Source organism: Ambystoma mexicanum, chromosome 10 (genome assembly GCF_040938575.1).
Source record: "Ambystoma mexicanum isolate Mex_15411 chromosome 10, UKY_AmexF1_1, whole genome shotgun sequence".
In the NCBI taxonomy this organism is placed as follows: domain Eukaryota; kingdom Metazoa; phylum Chordata; class Amphibia; order Caudata; family Ambystomatidae; genus Ambystoma; species Ambystoma mexicanum.
In genome coordinates, this window is record NC_090932.1 from 698,725,334 (window position 1) to 698,750,048 (window position 24,715).

The window sequence follows — 24,715 nt, forward strand, 5'->3', positions numbered from 1 at the left end:
TCAGTGCTCTAATAGTGCTGCCAATGTAGTGAGATCCACATAGGCAAAGGATACAGTACACTACAAAGTTTGAATTACAATGAATAAAGGCATCAACGTAATGTGTGCCAATCATGCCAAAAGTAACCTGCTTGTTTCTAGGACATAAGGGCACATAGAACATCCACCACATTTGTAGAACCCCTTATGTTTCATGCGTTGTAACCAATTTCTATCATTCCTTGGGTTACTCATAAATGAGGGGCAAAGTATGTTTCCAAGAGTGTGTTCCTTGCAGTAAGTGATACATGGTTTCTTGTCAATATGCTCAAAAAGATCTTTATCTAAGTGCAAAAGGTGCCAATGTCTGTTTAGAATCTTAAATAGCCTCTGACTATTTCTGTTATATCTGGTGATGAACCTGAGTTCATGTATTTCCCGGGATGTGCACAATATCTGCGCGTGGCACACACCGACGCACACGTCACTCCCACATCGCACAACGTCAGCGCATACATCAAAAAGGGGGCGGAGCAAGGGGCGGAACACACGGAATGGGGAACAAGAAAATAAGGGCGTAACTGGGGAAGTAGTGCTGGGAAGTACACGGAACGCCTACACGCACGCGAACTACACATATTCATGGAATCGAATAGGGAAAACCCATGCACATCAAAACACACGCACAATTAAGTCCGCCACACTAAAGCAGGCGGAAGCGCCCCTGTGCAGCATAAAAGTGCGTGCAAAAAAGCATATACAGCTACGATGAATGTCCCGTTCCTCGCAGCAGTGATCGTGGGACACCGCAGGAGGAGGAGAATAGCCAGGCCCCGCATTTTTTTTGCCCAGGCCCAACCTTTTTGGGATGCCTGATGACCAGGTCTATGGCCGGTATAGGTTTCCACCTCATATCATCCTAGAGCTGGTCAGGCAGTGGGAGGATGAACTCACATCACCCACCCTCAATGTACTGCATTATTTGGCCACTGGGTCATTTCAGTGGACAACTGACATAGTGGGGGGCGTCTCACAGCCCACGCAGTCACGTTGTCTACACCAGGTGTTGGCAATCATCACTGCGCGCCCCTCAGTCTGCAGGCACATATGCATGCCCAGAACACCTGCAGAAAGGCAGGCTGTGGTCCTGGACTTCTACAGGGTGGCACACTTTCCCAAAGTGTTTGGTGCCATAGATTGCACCCATGTGGCCCTATGTCCACCTATGTCCACCTAGGGCCACTGAGCACATCTATCGAAACGGCAAGCACTGGCATTCTACCAACGTGCAGGTGGTATGTGATGCCAAGGGAATCATTACCTCTGTCTATGCAAATTATCCAGGGACCACCCATGATAGTTTCATATTTAGAATGTCCGCCCTGATCCGGGCCCTGGAATCTGGGAAGCATGGCGACACATGGCTCCTAGGTGAGTACAAATGCCTGTGCACATGCATGCATGTCACACAAAGACAAATACTCAAGCCCACTAATGACAACCATTATCACCTTACCAGGGGACAGTGCCTACCCTCTGAGCACCTACTTGATGACACCCATACGGAACCCCACCACACCACTCCAGGTAAGATACAACGCAGCCCATATTGCAACCAGGGCCATAGTGGAGCGCACATTCGGAGTGCTTAAGTCATGCTTTCGCTCTGTTGACCGCTCTGGTGGGCAGACAGCTACTATATGCACCCCTAGTAGTGTGCAGGATCATTGTGGCAGCATGTGTCCAGCACAACGTTGCAACACGGCATGGCGTACTGGTGGACATGGTGGTGCCCCCACATCCCCAACCACACGCACGGCCGCTGCGCATGGGAGGGGAAAGGGCATGTGGCGAGGCAGCCCGTACCCAGCTTGTGGACACATTTTTCACCTAAACTCCAACCCCTGCGGAGTGCACACAGGCCTGGCACATACCAGGTCACAATTGATGATGAGAAAGGGACAGTTAACTGTTCCAACCTTATCACCCTGAGAATGTGTCCACGTAAGTGCTACATTCTGTGCATCCCTAGCTAATTCAACACAACCAATCCCATATGACCAAAGGGAACACATGCAGGGTACTCCCCCCCCCCTTGCTAAACAGGGCATGAAAGGACTGGTATGCCACCCAAACCCTCCCAACACCCCTGAACCCCGTCTGCCACACCATACCATGGTATGCAATGGCAAAACATCCAACCATATGCACAACACATGACACAATATTCATGAAGTGCCGCGTAAGAAATGTAAATAGGCATCAGACAATTATACCGGAGATGGAATCGGAATAACTGACTGACCAAACCTCACACCATGAAAATGGTGGCACAAATGCATGCCACCAGTGGTGCAACCAACAAAAGTCAGAATACCTGTTGCCATGCACATTGGACAATTGCAAATTGCCATTTCAAACACTGCTCACTGGGCAGCACAGTGAGTGTGTATTGCATTGGTGAAAACCCTTCTGCATCATTTCAAAAAATGGCATTCAACCAAATAGTACCCTGCGATGCATGCACACGATCAATGACTCAGAAGTGAACATGGATTGTCGTGACACAGCATGCTTCAGAAGGCAATCTGGGTGCACGCGTTTGCATGGTGTCAATGTAGTTGGGGGGTGTTGCCTAAGTGTATTTGTCCATAGGGACATGCATAGAATACATGCATGTGAAATGAAGTGAGTGCCAGTGTCCCGTACACAGCACATGTGAACATAGCACCAAGGACCCCCCTGTGTGTCAAACCACACCCATCCCCTGACACCTCAAAATAAAGCACAAAATTGCATCAGCCATTGACCAGCAGAACATATCATGTACAGAGTACCCCACATCGACAATGGCAGACAGTGACCCATTACTGAATAATATAAATCCATAATGCGACCTACACACAAAGTTCATCAAAGCACATCAATGAGGGAGGGAACAAGGGAGAAGAACAGTAGATTCCTACATGTCCTTCAAACAGTCCACGGTGTGATAATGCACAGTAAAATCAAAGTACTTATTACAAGTGCCTGGAACAATAAGGGAGAGTCTTGGGAGGGAAATGTTGGATGACATAACTAGCATCAGCATTCCTATGCCTGACGGCAATAGTCGCAGTGCAGGAGTCACATAATGAGGTGAGTGAGGGAACAGGAGGGAAGAGGTGAGGAGAGTAACAAAACAAGTGACAAAGGGCCTCATTACGACCCAGGCGGTAAGTTACCGCCTGGGCCGTGACTTTACCACCATGGCGTAAACTACGTTTACGCCATGGTGGTTGGCGGACTTACCGCCCCATTCCGACCTTGGCGGGGCGGTCAGTCCCCAATCCCCATTTACCCTTCCCCATTCCCATTTTTGCCCCATAGGGCATAATGGGAGTGGGGAAGGCGTTAATTACGCCACCGTAAATTACGGTGGCGTAATTAACTCCATGGTCCCTTAGCGCCATGGATTTTAACACCTGCTAAAAGCAGGTGTTAAAAGCGCCATGGCGCTAAGGGACCTCGTACTCAGGCGGTAAGGGTCGGCGCTGTTAACGCTGCCGTAAACCCCTTACCGCCTGGGTCGTAATGAGGCCCAAACTGTGGTAGGTCCACAGAGAATCTAGATAGTGCTGGGGAGAGGGACAAGAAACACAGAAGGGAATGGGGGAACAGCCGACCTGTAATCAGTGGTGGAGGGACTAATGATAAAAGTAACTGGAAAAATTATACTTAAAATGTTGAAGGTGCGGTGTGGAAGGACGGAGGCAGAAGGGCAAATGTCTGCACAATGCACAATCACAATGGCTGATGGCAATTAGGGTAGTGGTGGAAAATGACAGCCAGAGTACAAGGAGGAGGGTGGCGGAGAGGGAGATGGAGAAGAGAAGGGAGGAAGGGGCCAAGCTCAAAATGCTTAATAGGGAAGATGGTGAAAGAAAGCTCACATAGGGGGCAGAGGGAAACCTGACGGTGCAGGAGAGTAGGGGATGTGATGATGAGGGGGGGCAGAGGGACACTGGCAGGGCAGGGGACTCAGGGGGGCATTCAAGTGACTGAGAAAGCATGTGGACAGGTCTAGGCAGGGCCTCTTTTGTGGGCTTTTGGTAGTGGTGGCAGGCTCAAGCATCCTGGTTGGCTGGATTGTCACAAGGGCCAAGTGCAAACATTGGGAGGGGAGAGCAGGTCCAGGACACAAACAGGGAATTCAAATCACGAACAATGCAGTCATAACTCAAATGGCACATCAAAACACCAGCCAGGACTGCAACATGGCCAAAGTGGTGCTAGCAAGGAATGTGTGGTTGTTGAAATGCATGGTGACAGGGGTAACTCAGCGTGCAGCCTTCATGTGGCATATCAAAATCACTGGTGGGAAACTGTCCCAATTCAACATTCTCAGCACATGGACCCCTCCCACCATCAGTGTGTTGTACACAGCCAAAGGGTGCATGGTACCAGCTCCAGCAGGAAGTGCATTAACATAGACAGTCAATACATAACAATACATAACAAACATCTCAAGCAACATGATGAAATGCACAGTCAGCATAATACTCACCAAAGTGAAGTGCAGACATGCATTGAAGAAACCATGTGGCATACCTACTAGGGGTGTACACACAGGTAGAACTGCAGGCTGGCCACAGATATGACGGAAGTCCAACAAGCATGTGTGATATTGTCATGCCCGCGCCGCTGGCGCACGCATTGGCAACCATCATGGACTACTTGGTACTCACTGATCCTTCTAATACTCTTTGAACAACTCCTATTCACGCCTTGGTCTTTTATTTCCATTTGCTCAACTTTGGTTCTTTCTTACTTTATTCAATTAACTACATTTACCATAATGCACCTGGCTACAGTCCTCGATTCCTGGCTATTCTCATTCATCGGTATTGGGACCACAATCCCCAGAAGCTCTAGCGGCCAGTGCTGCTTCCACCTGCTCAGGACCAGAGAGGGAGGAGACAGATTGTCTTCAGGTGTGCTGCTCCAGGTGCTGTCAATTAGCCTGCCTCAGAACAGGGCAGGGCTGTATATAAGCAGCTGCCTGCAGGAGCACAGTGTCTTGCATGTTGAGATCTCCCCGCTCCTGTGTGCCTTGACCCGCTACTTTGTATGATGTTCCTGTTTCCGGGCTCCCTGCCATGCAGCCGATCTCGCTCCGCTGCCTTCTACCTACAGCCCTTGTCCTCTGGGCTCCCTGCTCTGCAGCCTGCCTCACTCCGGCTGCCTACAGTCCTTGTCCTCTGGGCTCCCTGCCTACAGCCTGCCTCACTCCGACTGCCTACAGCCCTTGTCCTCTGGGCTCCCTACCTTGCAGCTTGCAACCCTCTGCTGTCTCCAAGCCCTTGTCCTCTGGGCTCCCTACCTTGCAGCCTGCACCTCTTCGCTGCCTACAGCCATTGTCCTCTGGGCTCCTTCCTTGCAGCCTGCTCCCTCCATTGCCTACAGCCGTGTCCTCTGGGCTCCTTCCTTGCAGCCTGCCTCCCTCCGCTGCCTACAGCCCTTGTCCTCTGTGCTCCCTGCCTTGTGGCTTGCTACACTCCCCTTACAGCCTGTTTTACACTTAGCTACCTACGGCCCTGCTCCTCTGGGCTCCCTACCTCGCGGCCCTATTCTTTTGGGCTCTCTGTCTGTTGCCTACTACTAATCTCTCTCTGTCCTGTTCTTCTGGACTCCCTGCCTTGCAGCCTATTACAGTCCTCTGCAGTCCACTACAGTTTGCTTGCACCTAGTGCCACTCTTGACTGCAGACCTGCTTCCTACTTTGCAGCCCTTATGTTTTCCTGACTGCTGCTCCCTTGTTCTCTTCCTTGAGTCCTCTGTACTCCACCTTAGGTTATCTACTTCAGTCTAACTGCCTTTCCTTCATTTCCTTCTGCTAGATTGCTCATTGACTTCCTTTTCGCTGGATATATCTGTTCTTGTCTTCTCATGTGTCTTATGTAATCCCTTTGTACAGAGCTTGCCTGTTGGTTTCCGGCAGGCAACCCCTGCCCCTTCCCTTGTCCCGTTTTCAGTGTTACAGACACCCACTGCTGTTGTTCCCAGTCATGAGCATACAGCGTGGGCCTCTGTTATAGCAATCTGTGCAGAAGGCTGGAGTTTCCTAAGGTTCGTGGAACACTCTTTCCCATTTCAGCATACACCCCAAGAGGGAATCCAGTTTGTTTGTACCTTTGTATCTTTTGCCCCTTTTGGCTCACAGCTACCGTTTCCTACTCTTCTTTCTTGTTGAACTTCCTGCTGTGTGTGCTTATCTGCTACCTTACTTCAGCACAGCCACCCAAAACCTACCTGGGTACCTTGTGCCACTCTTGACAGAGTGCCATTCTTGACAGATATGCTGTTACACCGAGCCATCCTTCCGAGCCCATGGAAAAGGGAAGCAGGAGTATCATATGTGTCAGGACCCCAAGCAAAACACATACACAAGACAAGCCTGAATGGGCCGAGCTGGAACACACAATGGATGCCTTCTGATGCCACAAAGCAGCACACTGTCACATGTATGCACAATTGACAAAATAAAATGGCAAAATAAAATGGCAAAAGAAAATCTACAGAAAATACAAATAAAATCAAATAATCAATTGAAATAAAAAATGAAAAGAGCAATGAAAAAAAGAAAAAGAAAACCAGAAAAAAATCATAAAAACAAAATAAAGTAAAAACAAAAAATAAAATGAAAAATGAAAATAAAAAAATAACATACTTACCAAAAATCATACAATTTGGATGAAAAATCAAAAATATTTGTAGAAAAAAACTGCAGGAAAAAAAAAATTAGCAGGAAAAAAAAATCAAAAATGCCCATATATGATGCGGGGGAACCCAGGAGAGGGGAGGTACAGGGTGCACCTCAACACCCACATGTGTGGATGTTGAGATAAAAAAAACTCTGTGGGCTCAGCGCCTGCACGGCCCGACCTATGTGGGAGATAGGTTGTCATCTCCACCCTCTGGATGGAAATCAGAAGGTGTACCTGGTGCAGTTGACTCACCACGCCTAGCCGCGCCTTGCCTCTCAATGGCAGCAAGCATTCGGGTCTGGTAAGCCAGGTCCTGGCAATGAGACTGAGGTCAGCATGCCTTACCTCATGTGTCACGCCTGCTTCCTCCTGCAGGCACTGACGTGTGAGACGGAGTTCTGCCTGCATGGCCTCACACGACAAACGGAGTGACACCTGGCTTACATGGAGTTGAGCTGAGATGGTTCTTTCAAGCTGTACCATCCTGTCTTCAGTCCATCATGAGGTCAGCTAGAGTAGATCGAAGGGCTTGGTGTTCCATCCTCAGGGCTTCACGGTGTGCCTCTGCTTGAGAATTAAGTGTTTCACGCAGAGTCATCATTTCAGACCGGCGCGCCCTGTCAGATGCTGGCATGCCTAGCCTGAGGGAGCGGCACGTGGACTGCGTAGCCCGCTGCTGGAGCACCATTTACATTACAGTGGGGAGGATGGAATGGGGCCCACTTTCCATACCTTGAGCAATCATCTCAACTGCGCCCCCCTGTTGCTGTGCAATCATGGACCGCTCCCACCCAGTTGACCCCGGTGGCACACGGCCACCGTGTTGCCAGACACCACACCTGCTGGGCCCAAGGAGATGTGGCCCTTGCTGGGTTGGTGCTGCCCGCGGCTGCAGGACTGCATCCCTCCATCGACCTGATGCCCCAGGAACATGGCCAACTGGTGTCGAGTGTGACCATGCACGCATAACCACCACAGGTGGACATTCCAACCCTGCCTGGGCCCCTACTGCAGGTGTCAAAGACAGAAGATCTAAATATTACTTCATATTAGACAAAAGACAATGTATTTAAACATTTGAACAATGTTATGTGAGAGTCAAAAGCAAGTCGCTTAGTAACCAAAAACCTTAAAAATAGGGTCTGCTGTAGGATGGTTTACAAGGGATAACCAAAAATACTGGTCGACGTCAACATAAAGGTAGTGATGGTAATTTGGGTCATAGTTCAAAGAAGTTTCAACAGGAACATTATGACCATGGATGTTTCGGCTGAAAGGTGTTTGTAGCCTTCTTCTAAGGCCGGGTTAGAGCAGGTCTCCCTATAAGTGAAAAACAATATGGTGACATATTGATAAATGGTCCAGAAAGTGGAACATTCCTAAAAATGTTTCCAAGTAAAACACAGTGAGAGTCTATTCTAAGGGGTGGGCCTAAGACCCCATGCACTAACCTTGCGTGTCAATGAAGAAATTTGAGTTAGGGGTATAGTGAGCAGTTAATCGGAGACAGTTCTCCAGGCTCCGGAGAGAAGTTGTTAGGTCCCTCTGTGGTGATCTGTAAGTGCAGAAAGAGAAGCAAAGGTATGAGTCAGCTGTGGCATGCAAGGAGTGAACAACAGCCATAAGCGGGAACGCAGAAGGTACCTTGAGGATGGGACGGTGCAGTTGTAGTTCTGCATGGCCTCAGTGATGAGAATCCTCTAAATGAAGCTTATGCCAGTGCCAGCCGGTTGGTCTGGAACCTGGACCTCTGCACATAAAATGAAGGGGAGATAGAAAAAGAGCAGACAACCCCGTCAAAGGAAGCCATGGGGGTGAGGCCTTTATGCAGGAAAATAAAAAATAATAAAGAGGAAAGGTCCTGGACATGGCCGATCACTAACCTGTTAGAAATGCGTGACTCACGCATACGATCCGTCCGACGAGGAAACTTGCGTTCATCTGGATCAGAGCTGTGTGGCTGAGTGCGAATGCGCACGCGCGGTGATCTAGTATCTGAAAGTCGCGCATGCGTCCGACCGGCTGGGTTGTGTTGCCATGGCTTTCGGGATGCGTAGGATTATGCGGCTGTGGGGAGCATGCCTAGGCTGCATGGACAGTAGCGAAAGATGTGGAGGAAGGCAAAGTAAACTGTCCATGAGAATGAGGGAAAGCGAGTTCTGCTGCACTGTGAAAATATAGCGCACAATAATGGGGTTGGACATGCTGCAAAGGGAGTGTGGCCCTAAAGGTCATAGATACTGGAACAGGTATGTGTGTACAGTTAGCACAGTAAACTCGTGTGTTGTTGGAATCACTGCTATGACGGTAGTAGATTCACTGCAGTGGGTATGTTGGAGTACTGAAAATACCAGCAAGTGGAGGGCACACTAAGGGAAGCTGGTGTGTAAAGGGGGTTGACCTAGAAGTTGCAAGAGGCATCAGGCAGGAAGAGGGGTGTTCAGAGGTATTCAAAGGGTGTTAGTTCATTGAGCCCTTTGGTGGTGGTCTGTAGTTTGAATATCCACCACGCCAAATTTGCAGCAGAAAGAAACTGGATAGCGGATAAAGAAGAGGCATTCCTCAACACCACCGAGGGCAGAATTCCAGCGTTTTACACTTTGCCAAAAATACATAATAACAGTACCTCACCACCATGGAGACCCATTGTTTCAGGATGTGGTTCTATATTAGAACCCATATGCACATTTATCGACTTCTTTCTGAAGCCACTATGTCAGAATAAAACAACATACCTGAAGGATACTATGGCGACCATCGCCATCTTTGAAAATCAGCTCTTTGACCCCACTGCCGAAGAACTAGTCACAATGGACATCAAGAGTCTGTACACCAGCATTCCGGCGGATCAAGCAGTGGAATGCATCAGGCAACACCTTATCTTACACATGACCCAGAGGAGAGTACCGGACAACTGCATAATGGAACTATTGGAGTACGCCCTGACCAACAACTATTTTTCATTTAATGATATCTTTTACCAACAGACATGCGGGACCGCAATGGGCGCAGCTTTTGCACCGAGCCTAGCCATAATTTACATGGCGGATTTGAGAGGAACTTCATACTCAACAATGATAATCCGTTCCATAACAGCATCCGTCTTTGGTACAGATACATCGACGATATAATTTTCATTTGGCACGGAAATAAACAAGAACTAGATACTTTTCTGATCTGTATCAACAATCAAACCCAAGAAATTCAGTTCACCATGAGCCATAACAACATGAAGATCAATTTCCTGGATCTCAATATCTTGGCCACTGATGATAAACTGACATGCTCAATTTACAAAAAAGAGACAGATAGAAACACAACACTACATTACAGAAGTTACCACCCAAAAAGCCTCCAGGACAACCTGCCCTATGGGCAATTTTTAAGGATCAGACGGAACTGCACGGAAACCAAGGACTTCAAAATTCATGCAACTGAACTACAGAAGAAACTTGAAGATAGGGGATATCCCAAAAAACTGCTCAGGAACACCATGAAAAGAGCCCTTTACACCCCAAGAGAAACATTACTCATCCCCAAATCTCGCAACCAGACCACTGAAAACCCCATGTCATGTATTTCCACCTTCAACGGCAACACATCCCAACTCAAGGGGATTATCAAAAAATGTTGGCCCATTGTGCAGCTCAGCCTGCCTGAAGAACCACTCCCGAGGATGGCCCTCAAAAGATCTAAAAACCTCAAAGACCTTCTCACTCATGCAAGAACTAAACGCAAAGACTCTCGATCCACCTTATGGAATATGTGTGAAATCCGTGGCCATCATCCTTGTGGCAGCTACACAGCCTGCAACCAGACTCGGAAAATAAGATCCTTCCCAATAGACGACAAAGAATGGGAAATCTGCCATTTATCCAATTGTAAAACACCGAACGTTATTTACCTCATTGAATGCCCATGTAAGCTCAGATACATAGGGTAAACTTCTAGACCAGTACACAAAAGGATTGTAGAACATAAGTCGAGGATCAGGTGCAAAACACACAATGCACCCCTCGTCTTCCACTTCCTCGAATTTCAGCACAGTTGTGACTCCTTCAAATGGTGGGTGGTCAACAAGGTGCCTGATGGTTCCAACATCACAAACGCCCTGAACTTTAAAGAGGCGTGGTGGATATTCAAACTACAGAACACCACCAAAGGGCTCAATGATCTAACACCATTTGAATACCTCTGAACACCACTCTTCCTGCCTGATGCCTCTTGCAACTTCTAGGTCAACCACCTTTACACACCAGCTACCCTTAGTGTGCCCTCCACTTGCTGGTGTTTTCAGTACTCCAACATACCCACTGTAGTGAATCTACTACCATCACAGCAGTGATTCCAACAACACACGAGTTTACTGTGCTAACTGTACACGCATACCTGTTCCAGTATCTAGGACTTTTAGGGCCACACTCACTTTGCAGCATGTCCAACCCCATTATCGTGCGCAATATTTTCACAGTGCAGCAGAACTCGCTTTCCCTCATTTTCATGGACAGTTTACTTTGCCTTCTTCCACATCTTTCGACACTGTCCGTGCAGCCTGGGCTACGCCCCCCACAGCCGCGTAATCCTATGCGTCCCGAACGCCATGGCAACACAACCAAGCCACTCGGACGCATGCGTGAATTTCAGATACTAGTTCACCATGCGTGCGCATTCGCACTCAGCCACACAGCTCTGATCCAGACGAACGCGAGTTTCCTCGTCGGACAGATCGTATGTGCGAGTCACACATTTCTAACAGGTTAGAGATCAGCCATGTCCAGGACCTTTTCTCTTTATTATTTTTAATTTTCCTGCATAACGGCCTCACACACATGGCTTCCTTTGACAGGGTTGTCTGCTCTTTTTCTATCTCCCCTTCATTTTATGTGAAGACATCCAGGTTCCAGACCAACCGGCTGGCACTGGCATAAGCTTCATTTAGAGGATTCTCATCACTGAGGCCTCGCAGAACTACAACTGCACCGTCCCATCCTCAAGGTACCTTCTGCGTTCCTATCCCGCTTATAGCTTTTGTTCACTCCTTGCATGCCACAGCTGACTCATACCTTCGCTTCTCTTTCTGCACTTACAGATCACCACAGAGTGACCTACCCACTTCTCTCCAGAGCCTTCAGAACTGTCTCCGGTTAACTGCTCACTATACCCCCAACTTGAATTTCTTCATTGACACGCAAGGTTAGTGCATAGGGTCTTAGGCCCACCACTTAGAATAGCCTCTCACAGTCTTTTACTTCGAAACATTTTTAGGAACATTCCACTTTCTGGACCATTTATCAATATGTCACCATATTGTTTTTTACTTATAGGGAGACCTGCTCTATCCAGGCCCTAGAAGAAGGCTGCAAACACCTTTCAGCCGAAATGTCCATGGTCATAATGTTCCTGTTGAAACTTCTTTGAACTATGACCCAAATTACCATCACTACCTTTATGTTGACGTCGACCAGTATTTTTGGTTATTTCTTCTAAACCAGCCTACAGCAGACCCTATTTAAGGTTTTTGGTTACTAAGCGATTTGCTTTTGACTCACACATAACATTGTTCAACTGTGTAAGTACATTGTCTTTTGTCTAATATGAAGTAATATTTAGCAAAACATTGTACAAGAACAACAATATCACATCATTGCACAGGTGTGTTGTTAACGCACCACATTAACTTTGTAGATTTGCCTTTGAAATTTCAGTGTATTTTCACAGGACACTTCAGAATTTGGTCTTTTATTTTCATTTGAAAATGTTAGATTCAGTGTCCACCTGTCACCAATGTACATGCACCTTTGGAAATCAATATGTACAGAATATTTGAATAATATGTTATTAGTTCAACACAAAATGTGTATTTGGTGACTTGTTTTACTTTCTATTTTCAATGCCTACATGCGTGACCTAATTAAAATAAAGGACACCATTTTTTCAGTTGGATCAGAACCTTTTTCTAGTAATACATACTTGCCAGGATGTATTACCACCAAGGTGGGGATGTTCCGTTGAATAACTACTGCAACACATTATTGTAGTGTAAAAACGTTTGAGGACAGGACCACCCCCTCGTACAAAATACTAGCTCAGCCTCTTTGTCCTGCCCGACCTTAGGCTGTCCCTTTTGTTATAAAACATGCATGTTCATGTGCAGCACTCAACTACTGTCAACTATGCACAGTGCATGTGTCATAGGAGGCACCTACGCTAATGCTTTTCCATACAGTGAAAGGAGGAACATGGGTACATACATGTCAGGTCAACATCACACAGCAGCATCATGTTTGCATGTCGAAGGGCTTAACGTGGCACAGGAGTGGGTGTGTGCGGTGCAGTGCATGTGTAGTCCCTCAACTTACAACATCAACATGTACGTAGTGATGACAATAATCAAACATGATGGCAGTGTAATGGCAATTGCAGCCATCATGTGCAACTGGCATGCACCCGGTAGCATGGTTTAGGTGAAACACCCACCCTCTTGCCAATAGCATGGAGCCACTGCATGGCAATGACATGTTCCACACAGAACTGTGCATTGCCAGACAGTGTAGGAGTGCGTCTATTGCATTTCATCATTCAAATGTCACTACAGCCGATGAGAAGTGGACAGGATGGAGTAGAGGTGAGGAACCATCCATAGTACATCCAGGCATGTAGAAGACAACACCAGTTGAAAAGAGGCCGTGGGCCTGTAACAGGGGGAGTAATGTGCATGATACAGATGTGCAGAGCCTAAAGTCGTGCGTGATGACACACAGACCACAGTGAGCATGACATGGCTGTCTAAATGAGATGACACTTGGATCATCCTGGACAAATACTACAATGAGCAGGTGGTCAAGAACACCTAGGGGCATTCATGGAATGCACATGGAACATGATCGTGCACATATGTGCATGGGGAGCCACTCCCATCAGCACACTCAGAGTGAGCCACACTGCACCAAGGACAAAGGATGTGTATGACATGATGTGACATCTCATCAAGATTGCACTCGTACACAAGTGGCTCAGAGCGCAAACAAGCAAAGGGAGGGGAACAAGGGAGAAAAGGAATTCAAAACAACTATCATACTGGGCACAATGACATTGATAACACGCAAGTGCATAGAGAAGGGATACAGGGTTGAAGACTCAGGAAGGGGGAGAAGGGGAACGTGCCAAAAAGAGGAGACCAAAGAAGGAAAATGAAGTCCAATGATAGAATAGCCATTCAAAAAGTGGTAGTGCAGCCAGAAAGTGGCAAGTGCAAGATGATTTGGACAGGGAAAATCTGATGAGTGCAGACAAAGAGTGCTGGACTCTATGGGTACACGCACTGGAACCATTGATATGGGAGGCCTGTAGGCAGTGCAGCAGGGAGGCAGGGTGAGCAGGTACCTGATCCGATGGACAGAGTGTGTGCAGGGGCACAGTGCCAACAGAGGAAACAGTTCACCTGCGCTGAAGAGGGGCTAATGCAGCAGCAAGTAGGAAGGTGTTGAGGTGCTTCCGGAAGCAGAGATATTTCTACTCAAATTTCAACATGGCCAGTTGGCTGTTCAAAAGGGAGCTCCCAGCTGTACACACAGATCTGCTCCTACCTCATTTATTCAATTAACGACTGACCTTGAGGGAGTGTGGGGTAGAGGAGCAAAGGACTCAAGAGGAGAGGAATTGGTAGAGGGATTGTTGAAGGTATTTTGTACCCAGTCCCAAAAAATCCTTGTGCATAATGCAGAGGGTCTGAAGTATCATCCTTGCATCCACTGGTAGACAATGAAGGGGTTACAGAGCTGGCAAGATAGGATCCCAGGGCTTGAGGTCAAGGATAGGTCTTGCAGTCCTGTACTGGATTAGTGGTGGAGGGTTGAGTGTGGAGGCAGGTTGAATATTGAAAGAGACTGTCACAGTACCCCAACCTTGAGTAAACCACAGCTTGAGAGACTGTGAGCATGTAGGAGAATGTTAGGAAAGGCACAGTAAAACAAGACCATACGTCGCCGTATAGTAATCCCCAGGATGCACTCAAAAAGGGTCCCTCCGAACCCACAAAGACTTGAACGATATATTGTTCTGGGACTTCGCACCACGTCAAAGCCCCCACTCTACTTTTATATAAGGCTACATTTTCAAAGTATATAGGCAGGTATTCACACAATGTAAGCCCAACAAGGGTTTTAATTGAAGAACAAATTGAAAAACAAGTTCAAATGAATAAACTTCGAATAACAATATTTTCAAAGAGCTTTCTGTTCATTCACAAAAATTGTTCTGTTCGTTCTTGACAATGAAGTAAACAAGATTCACGATGTGTCCCTATTAACTTATAAAGCTCGTAATTATACACAACAAAAATAATTCACAGTGATACTTTGCATACATGATTCACACAATAAACGTCCATATGCTTCATATGGCTTCTTGCTCCTTTTCCAAATGAGACAGTTACAATTTTGAAAAGACACAGCTAAATTGCTTCACGTGACTTCTTTGCAACTGTACGTCCAAATAGGCTACAATAGGTGTTCTTATATGGCCAACGTGTTTCGGATTGGAAAATAATCCATCTTCAGGGCATAAACAGCCTAAATGTTCCAAAATCAAATCCACTCAGGGAGGAGCACCTGTGAGAGTACAGACATATTCCCATTAGGACACTATCCAGAACCAAACAAAAACCATTGACAAAACCTACTACAAGCATCTCCCCAAACCAACTTTAACGTGTGGCACAATGGAAAAACGTCTCCCAACACAGACCTAATAAAACAAAATCCATAAGAAACAAATGAAACTAAGGTAGTGCTAACCATATTCTCACTTACAGCAAAACACCAAGTGCTAATAGTAATGCCCCAAAATTAAAACTTCACACCGTGTAGATGAAACTCCAAAACATCCCAGAAGGTAAAAATAACGTAAACCGACCACAGAGGACTACAATGCCCATAAGACACCACAGTGCCCCCTAGTCCCATGCTCTCATTACCATGTAAAAAGAATCAGGAAACCACCACCAGGGGAGGTAATAGAACCTAATGTGGTTAAAATATAAAATCACCACGTACCGGAATGACCGGACCTCTGCTTACAAATCAAACCACAACCGTGGTCATCACTCGCCTTGGTTAATAGAAACACAAGTAGTTCACAACGTTAAGAACCTAACCGTGAACCGACCGCATAAGTCAATACAATACGTGCCGCAGCTGGATAACAAGTCCACTTACCAATTAAAGACCCGAAACTCCCTCGATTCAAAATTCAAAGTTCCTACGAGTCGGTAGCCGCACACAACGCCCCGACAGACAGGATCGGGGTCGGGGTCCTGGTGCGAGTGCGCATGTATAAATGGCATTCACTAATGGGATCCGCCGTAAACAACGGAACAATGAACGTACGTGTACGTCGTACACCATCTTGGATAGGTAAGTGAAAGATACCCTGTCCAGGGTGCTGCGCAGGAGCCCAACCCACAATAGACCCCGTGAAGAGTCCAAAGCGACTGAGCAGCCCCGCACTGCTCCTTCAATTCAAATAAATGACCAAGCAGAGGGGGAAATATGGCAGATCAACAAGATCTGCCCCAGTCCCCATGCTAGTCACCGGGCACATTAACTTAAAACCTCAAATGCTACCTCAATCCAAATAAATGACCAAGCAGAGGGGGAAATAGGGCAGATCAGCAAGATCTTCTCCAGTCCCCAAGCTAGTCATCGGGCACAGTAACTTAAAACAGCAAAATGAAAATTAACGGTGACCCAATGGGCAAAGATGTCCGCACTCCAACAGGCTCAGCCCATGTACATGAATGAAATCAATTCGGTGATTCAAAAATAATTTTTAGGATAAATTTGAAATTCCCAAATGTAAAAATGCAAAAAAGTAATGCATGTAAATAGCAGTACAGAGAGTTTAGTATATACATCAAAATTCAGCGTGTCAAAATGCTCTGTATTCATCATTCAAAAGGACAACATATTTAGGAATAACTTCTCAAAGATGACTGCTATTACACACAGCCATGTACCTCGTCAATTCAATAACACACATACATCAAACACAAATCAATTAAGACTGCTACGTTTTCTCATCCTGGTACCTTTTGCATCATCACAAAAAATAAAACTGTTAACAGATAACAAATCCAATTTCAAATAAAACACATCAAATCAAATTCAACATTCATGCCTCTAGGGCTCAGGCAGTCCAATAGATCAATCCACATGATCTCCCTTTGAAGGAGCTTTCTATGAAGATCACCCCCTCTGGGGCTCGTCTTAACTTGCTCAAGGATTACACATTTAAGCTGCGCTACAGAATGTCTTGCTATGTGAAAATGATTTGCCACAGGAAAGGCACAGTACCCTTGAGTAGGTGAAGCAAGTAGTCAATCCATCTCAAGATACGTCACATATGTGTGTATAAAAGGAATGTGTTGAGTCAAAGGTGACCCTGAGATTCTTGGTCTTGCAGGTGGAGGCAAGAGGAGGGCCAAGTGGGGCTGGCCAGAGATTGAGGGCAAGGATGGCGAAGGCGTGTCGATGAGGAGGGTGTCAGTCTTGCTGGCATTCAGACAGAGACTGTTGGTAGTACACCAAAAGCAAATGGCAATGAGGCTATCGGAAATATGGGAGGGATAAGAAGTGGCCAAGGGCAGCCAGGAAATGAGTTGGTTGTCATCAGCATAGCACTGGAACGCGTACAAAAAACTGATAATGCAGTAGTCAAGAGCTGCCAGGTGCTCTTTGTAAATTGAGGCCGAGAGGTCAGACCCCTGGTGAACAACACAGGTGGAGAGGGAGATTGAAGATAGGAAAGAGCTAACTTGTAGCTGGGCGGGTCACACATGCCAGACACACATGTCATTGAGTTACACGCATCAATACTCACCAGATGATGCATCATAATCCATCCTCTCTCCCACTCCACGGATTTGTTCTTCCGGGATGAACTCTGAAGCGATCTCCTCATGCTGTGTGAGTTCATCCTTCTCTGGTGGTGGCCCACCACCAGTCACCAGAGACATGGAGTAATTAGAGGCACGCTTTTGCTTAGCACTGCGTCTGAGGTCATTCCAGCGCTTGTAGCAGTCCTGAGCTGTGCGCACCTGGAATCCCATGGATGTCACACCATCCGCAACATGCTGCCAGTGGACCCAACGCTGGTGATGCGTTGTATGGCACTGTGGGCCAACAAGCATATCGCGTTGGTGTTCCAACACGTAGTCCACAAGGAAGTCCAGTTCCTGCTTGCAGAAAGGCTTCTTCCTTGATGTGCCGGAGGCCGGAACCGTGTCTGGGGTCCCACCCTCTTGTGCAGGAGCACGCTTCCTCCTTTTGGCCGGTGGTACTGACCCTGAGTGGGCAATGTGGCCCTGATCAGTGGGGGCAGTGGCGCTGGTTGACTTGACTAAGGCAGAGGGTATTGGTATGAGGACAGAAGGTCTGGCTTGGGTATGACTCACTGCCCGGGTAGTGTTGGCTGCATCTGCATATGCAGTTACCACCACCCGGCTGCTTGGGGAAGTAGATGTCATAACTGCCCCAGATACGTGTGCCACAGTCACAGCCACAGTGGACACACATGACCCCAACCTCCTGACAAGATGGAAATCATCCTGGGATCCTGGGAGTCCTTTTCACACAACGCAACATGCGCTGCCTGACCCAGAGGCCTGGTGGAGGTAGCCATAGCTGCACCTGCAGCTACCACCACCGGTGGACCCATGACAGCAGATATAATTTGCTGTTGGGTGATATGGGCGCCAGGTTGTGATGCAACAGCTGCTTCACCAGGAGGCACAGGGGGTTTTAGCATGTCTGCACCAGCACGTGGCTGGGCATCCTGTCCCAGAGGGGCACCCCTGCCTCTTCCCCCCCTGTAGCCACCCTGGCCACACTGGACTCCCTGTCCTCCCTGGTCTCCGCACCCACGTGCCTGCCCACGCCCAGCCCTGGGAGGATGCCCAGCTTTGCCACCCTTAGGCTTTGGTGGCCTCCCAACCATGGCACAGATGGAAAATAGGCTATGGGAGGTTCACTCAACAATTGTCCTGGGCAATTGGCTAGAAGGGTGCAGGGTACTTGATGGAATACGTGCCCCAGTGCACCTGCAAGGCTGTCTGTGAACCCTGGGGAAAAATGACGGGTCACGCAATGCTCAGGCACCCCCCCAAAAAATAAAAAATAAATTTATAAGGACAGGAAATTGAAAAGAAAAAAGAAATAATTGTGCCCGTGACCCTGGTAGCCCACGTGTGTGAATTTAACGTCCGGCAGTACGGTGTGACACCCAGGAACACAAAAAACACATACTCGTGGAACATGCAAGCTACTATGACCTCGAAAACGGTACACATGCACAGGGGGAACCACAGTGGGAAAAATAGCGTACGCGACTCACCGCCTGCCTTGCATGGAAAAAAAGAAGAGGTACAGACTTCAGACGCAGTGAAGTAATCGCGTGTGATTCCAGCAGAGTAAACACATGCATTGGTCTCCACGAACAGCACGTACAGTGGTCTGCTGGCCCGCGCTCACCTTTAACCAGTGCTGAAGGCAACACCCGCGCGTGTAACGTCACTTATGCGCTAAGGCCTTTCCTCGAATTACACGCATCCACACATGGATGTGATTTTTTTGCACGTGCGGATGCACCCATGCTGAGGGAAATGCCAGCGCGTGTTACGTCACATACACGTTTACACGCTAAGGGCCTTTCCTCAAATTACATGCTGATGTGCTGTTTTTTCACGTGCCAAATCACTCCGTATCAAGCTGGCCATGCGACAACACACGGAAGGCCACGCTCCTGCCCAGAAGGGCATTTTCCTGCCCCCCAGAGAGCCGAGCAGACTCCCACCTGCCATCTGCTGCTGCCTGCCTGCCTGCTGACCACGTGCCATGCCATTTGTTGCCTGCACGTCAGCCATCTGCAGGGGCCCAGTAGCTGTGACCACCCCTGCTGGAACAGAAGACTCCCGACTGAAGTTCCATCACTCCATAGACCAGCACCAGGACCCAGCTGCCCACCCACACCTGCCTCAGGGGTTGCCATGTCAGGGGAAACACCATCAGACACTACTGGCAACCCCCAGCCAGAGAGGCAGAGGGCTGCCAGCTTCTCAGCAGGAGAGTTTGGCATCCTGGTGCATCAAGTCCTGGTGCATTATGATGCCTTCTACGGAAGAAGACGCGCCAACAAGGATGGACGGGAGAGGACCTGGCCGGACATTGTGGTTGTCATCAACGTGGAGGGGGTAGCAACCCACGACATACAACACGTCTCTAAGCGCTGGGAGGACTTCAGGTCCAGGACCCTCCGGAAGGCCTGGCGCCTCTTGGAAGCAGCACATGCAGTGAGGCACCGGGTCCATCTTACCACCAACGACATGAGGGTCCTGGAACGTATTAACCCAGCGCTTCACTGCCAGGTCCTCGAGAGGGAGACCGGTCCGGAGTCGAGCAGTAAGTGTCCATGCCTACTTATTGGACGCAGTGCATGTTAAGGTATGCAAGGAGTGTGCAGCTATGACATATGTCTGAAAAGGGCCATGTATGGATGTGTATGTGCAGGGACATGACCGTGCTGCATGTGAGTCCTGTCATGAGCACACATGTTGGTATTTCTGTGTATGTAATATGGCATGGTTGGGGTATGACACATGGATGCTGGTTACACCTTCATGTATGTGCACGGCATACATGTGCCAGTGTGGGTTGCACGTGTGCGACAGTGATACAACATGGATGCATGTATGAACCCTATTGGCAGATGTGACATAGTTGATGATGATTGCACTGTGACAGGTAGTGGAGATGTACAGATGCATGTCCATCTGTTGGCGTGTGTGCATGTGTTCGGCACTCCCAATGTTGCTTTTGACGTCATGCCAACCTTCGGATGTTCATGCTGGTGTGTGCGTATGGATGTTGTTGCCTGCTGCACGATTCCTGTCAATTTCTGCATGTGTGTGGGTTCAAATGATATGAGCGTTGGGAAGTGTGATGGCATCTGTGAAGTTTGACACTGCCACTCATGTGCAACTGTCACATGTGCATCCAACCATTGTACAGTGCCCTGATGCCTGTGTTTTGTCTCTCCCTATCTGCAGCGTCGACTGATGAAGAGGGCGGAGACGGTGCTGTGGAGCACAGAGGCCGGGATCCCACCGCCAGCCGGAGATGCAAGGCCCAGCTCTCCTCCCACGTTGTCATCTCTTCCAGGAGTGAGGAGTCTGGTGCCGCGTCCATGGCCCCAGCTGCCTAGGGAAGGTCCAAGAGGAGGAGGTTGGAGGTGGACTCCTCGGCAGCAGTAGGGGCAGCTGAGCCCCCACACGGGCCTATGGAGGAAGATGGCATGGAGTCATCCAAGTTGGTGGGGAGTTTGGTTGAGGAGGAGGCCATGGAAGGCCCACGCACGGGGCCTGGAGGGGGGCATTCCACTGGTGCTAGTGGTGCAGTCCAGGGGCAGGGACAGGAGGCAGCACAGGCCGCCGCGGAGGTGCCTGTGTGTAATCCTGTCCCCAATCCTGTGACTACATCAACCGCACCAGCAGGGATGCCTTCGTCCAGACCCATTTTCAGGGAGGGGATGCGCAAACAACATCTGGCCTTCTTCTCCCTGCGGACGTGGCAATCCGGGACCGGGTTGAGCCTGTCCTAGCTGGGGTGGCAATGCGTCAACGTGGTATTCGGGATGGCGTGCAGGGTTCTCGTGACGAAAATGCACGTCATTTTGAATACCTCATTGACCACGTCCGTCTACTAGAACAGGTCACCAAGGCTGGGTTGCTCTGTGTGCTGGATCTTCTAGCGACCCCCTCCTCAACTGAACCCTCAATGCGCCAGTCGTCCTCCATGCCATCTTCCTGCCCAAGTATCACCTGGGCACCCTGTGGAGCTGCCCCTGACCCACCGGCCAGGCTGGTGGAGGACACATTCCTGTCACAGTAGGGAGTTGGAGGTCCAGCAGGGGTGGCCACCCCAACAACTGGACCCCAGCAAGAGGAGGATATGCAGGCATCGACAAGCAGGGCACATGCACGGCAGCAGCAGGCTCAGGGTGGGAGCGATGATGGCTCGGGCCTGCAACATCACATTGGCAGGAATCGGCCAGAGGGCAGGAGGACCCTGGATTGGGAGTGTCTTCCATGTGGCAGCGGTTGGGCCAGCGGATAGATGCGGAGCGGCGACCACCGGAGGAGGCACGGCTCACTATGGTCAGGGCGGAGAACTCCATGCGCAGGGCATTGAGGCAGGCTGAGTGCCTCGAGGCAACTCGCAGGGAGTTGGAGGAGACCATAACTGCTGGTTCGGCTGGTAATTTGGAATAACAACCGGGTGTTTTGAGGTGATTATGCACCATTTTGATGTAATCTAATTTGTCCATGATCACCACATTCCTTCCTTTATCAGCGTCTTTGATAATGAGGGCTGGATTGCCCATTACATTTTGAATGGCAAGTGATTCGGACATTTTAAGGTTGAAACCTTTTTTACATTTTACACTGTCTGCTAATGTGTGTATATCATTGGTTACTGCCTTATAACACGTATCAATAACATTTTTGCTAGCAAACACAGGCATAAAGCATGATTTTTTGGTTAACTCTTTGATTTACAAAATATGTTGTTCTATGTTCAGATCATGAAGAATATCATGCACAGTGATTTGAGGCTCATGCATCCTGTCCTCCAAGGACATCAATAGATGTGTTGACAACATTGTTTGAAGTGACATGTCTGATAGAGGTGGTGCCATTGACTGTGTTGGGTATTGTTGAACTTTTGTTGCAAAAAACGTTTTAAGCTTCAATTTCCGTATGAATTTAAGCAAGTCTATTTGCATGTCTACAACATTATTAAGGCCCGATGGGGCAAATGACAATCCCTTATTCAGAACTGTGGTTTTGTCTGGTGATAGCTGATAAGTTGACAGGTTAAACACTAAATTAGTCATCTCTGTTAGCTCTGTTGCTGTTGATACAATGCTCTTGCCACTCTGCATGTGGGTGGTTGTGTGTTTCCGCTTTGGTGTTTCCCGCCCCTGGTGCCCCTGGGTTTATGTATGGCATTGAAATATTGGAAATAATGGGGTCTCAAAACCTGACTTGTTTTATTGGAGCTCTGTGATTGCTTATCTTGAAGCGCCGAATTTGCTCTAAAAAGGCGATATTGAAGGAGTGGCAGATATGCTTGATTCCAGCGGGGGCCCTGTCACTCTGCTACTAGCCCCCGGCAATTGGGAATCAGGGTCACTCTCTATATCCGAGCTAGCAGGTGGAGATTTCACACTGCCAGCCCTAGATCTGAACACATCATATTTGGGTTGATAAGTGTAGACTCTGTTGTCTCCGTAATCCCGATCATCACAAAATAAGAAAATATTCAGGATTTACAGAGTTTGACTTCGTCTTGGTGTTGACGCAAAATGGAATACATAGTTTTGTAATTTTTATCCCTAGTTGTCATTGGTGAGTCAAAGGCTTCAATTTCCTGCTTCAATTGATCAATTCGGGTGATAATGTGTGAATGTTCACGCTCCGCATGTTCATTAGCATCATGATCATATTATTAGAACTGGATGCTACATTTTCTTCCCATTGTGTAGCTAGGTCACTGTCTAATGGGTTTTGAAAATCTGAAAGAATAAGAATGTGAAGACCCCATGGAATTTTGAGTTGCTCAAGATAGTGCTTGAGTGTCGTCATTTCCCAAAATGTATTAATCTCTTTGATACTCAGCCGTTCTAATTTGAGAAACTTGTACTGTAAAATCCTCATTAGTGGATGACAATCTTTTAAAGTGATTTAAAGTAGATCCTCGTGATGCAAACAATGCTTTTATGTCATCACTGCGAGTCAATAGATATCCTGCGGTTTGCGCCATCTTCAAATATACAATCAATTGCAGATATTAAATGAGTGCAGCTGCTGGGTTTCACTGCAAAGGAGATTTTGAATACAACCAGGCACAGAGAGACTGGAAGCCACGGCGCTTATACAGGTAATAGTCAGATACAGACAATCTGAGACAATATATTGTTCAGTAATCAATAATAATACTGCCACAGGTGACTAAACAATTAATACACTCACAGAGTGCATGTCACATGTTTACGTTGAATACATCCACCAAAATTAGTAAGTGCATCTCATTTAAGAATGAGCATGTTTGTCTTATCGTGTACCATCACGACAACACACCATCTCTGATCTTTTATTAACTCCTGGGATGTACTGGGCCTCTGTCTGGCACTTTGCTTTCTTATTTTGTATTGTCTAAACTACATAATTGACTGGGTTTAAACATGATACTTGTATGATGCAATACATACATTGGTAAATATCAGCCTTAGAAGAAGAGCTGTGCTCGAAACACTTGTCGGCTAAAACCAATCCACCAATTCTACTCATATAAAAAATGATTTGAAGTACATGCACTGTGTGATTCTATCAATTGTTAAATCTAAAATATCCCATGTGCACAAGAAAGATGACATGTCTCTTTAAGGAGGGACATACATTTAACCAAGACAAGTAATAATTTGATGTTTAAATAGCACTTTGATCCAAAGTGCTTTACATAGCACATATTTACATCCATTATTATGCAGGCTGGAAGAGGAGAGTGAACGCCCTCTGACAAGCGAGAGCATGCAGAGGAGAGGTGAAGCACGACCACTGAGAGAGAGGAACACAAGCAAGGGGAGCCCTTCACTAGGTGACATATGGAGGAGACAGAGCCAAGGAGAGTTGCACAGCCTGTGACATTCGTAGGAGCCCTGGGCAGCAGAGGGAAACACTGAAAGGGCATTGTTTCTAAGAAGAGAGAACCAAAGGAGAAGGAAAGCGCTATCCTGGTGGTAGCATGACCACGATGACTTCATTGTGGGCAGTGTGCACGTTGAACTGCACCAAAACCACCCATCAAGGAACTGCACAAGATGCCCTGTGAACCGCAGTCAGTCATAGAAGCACTGAGGAAGAAGACCAAGTGCCA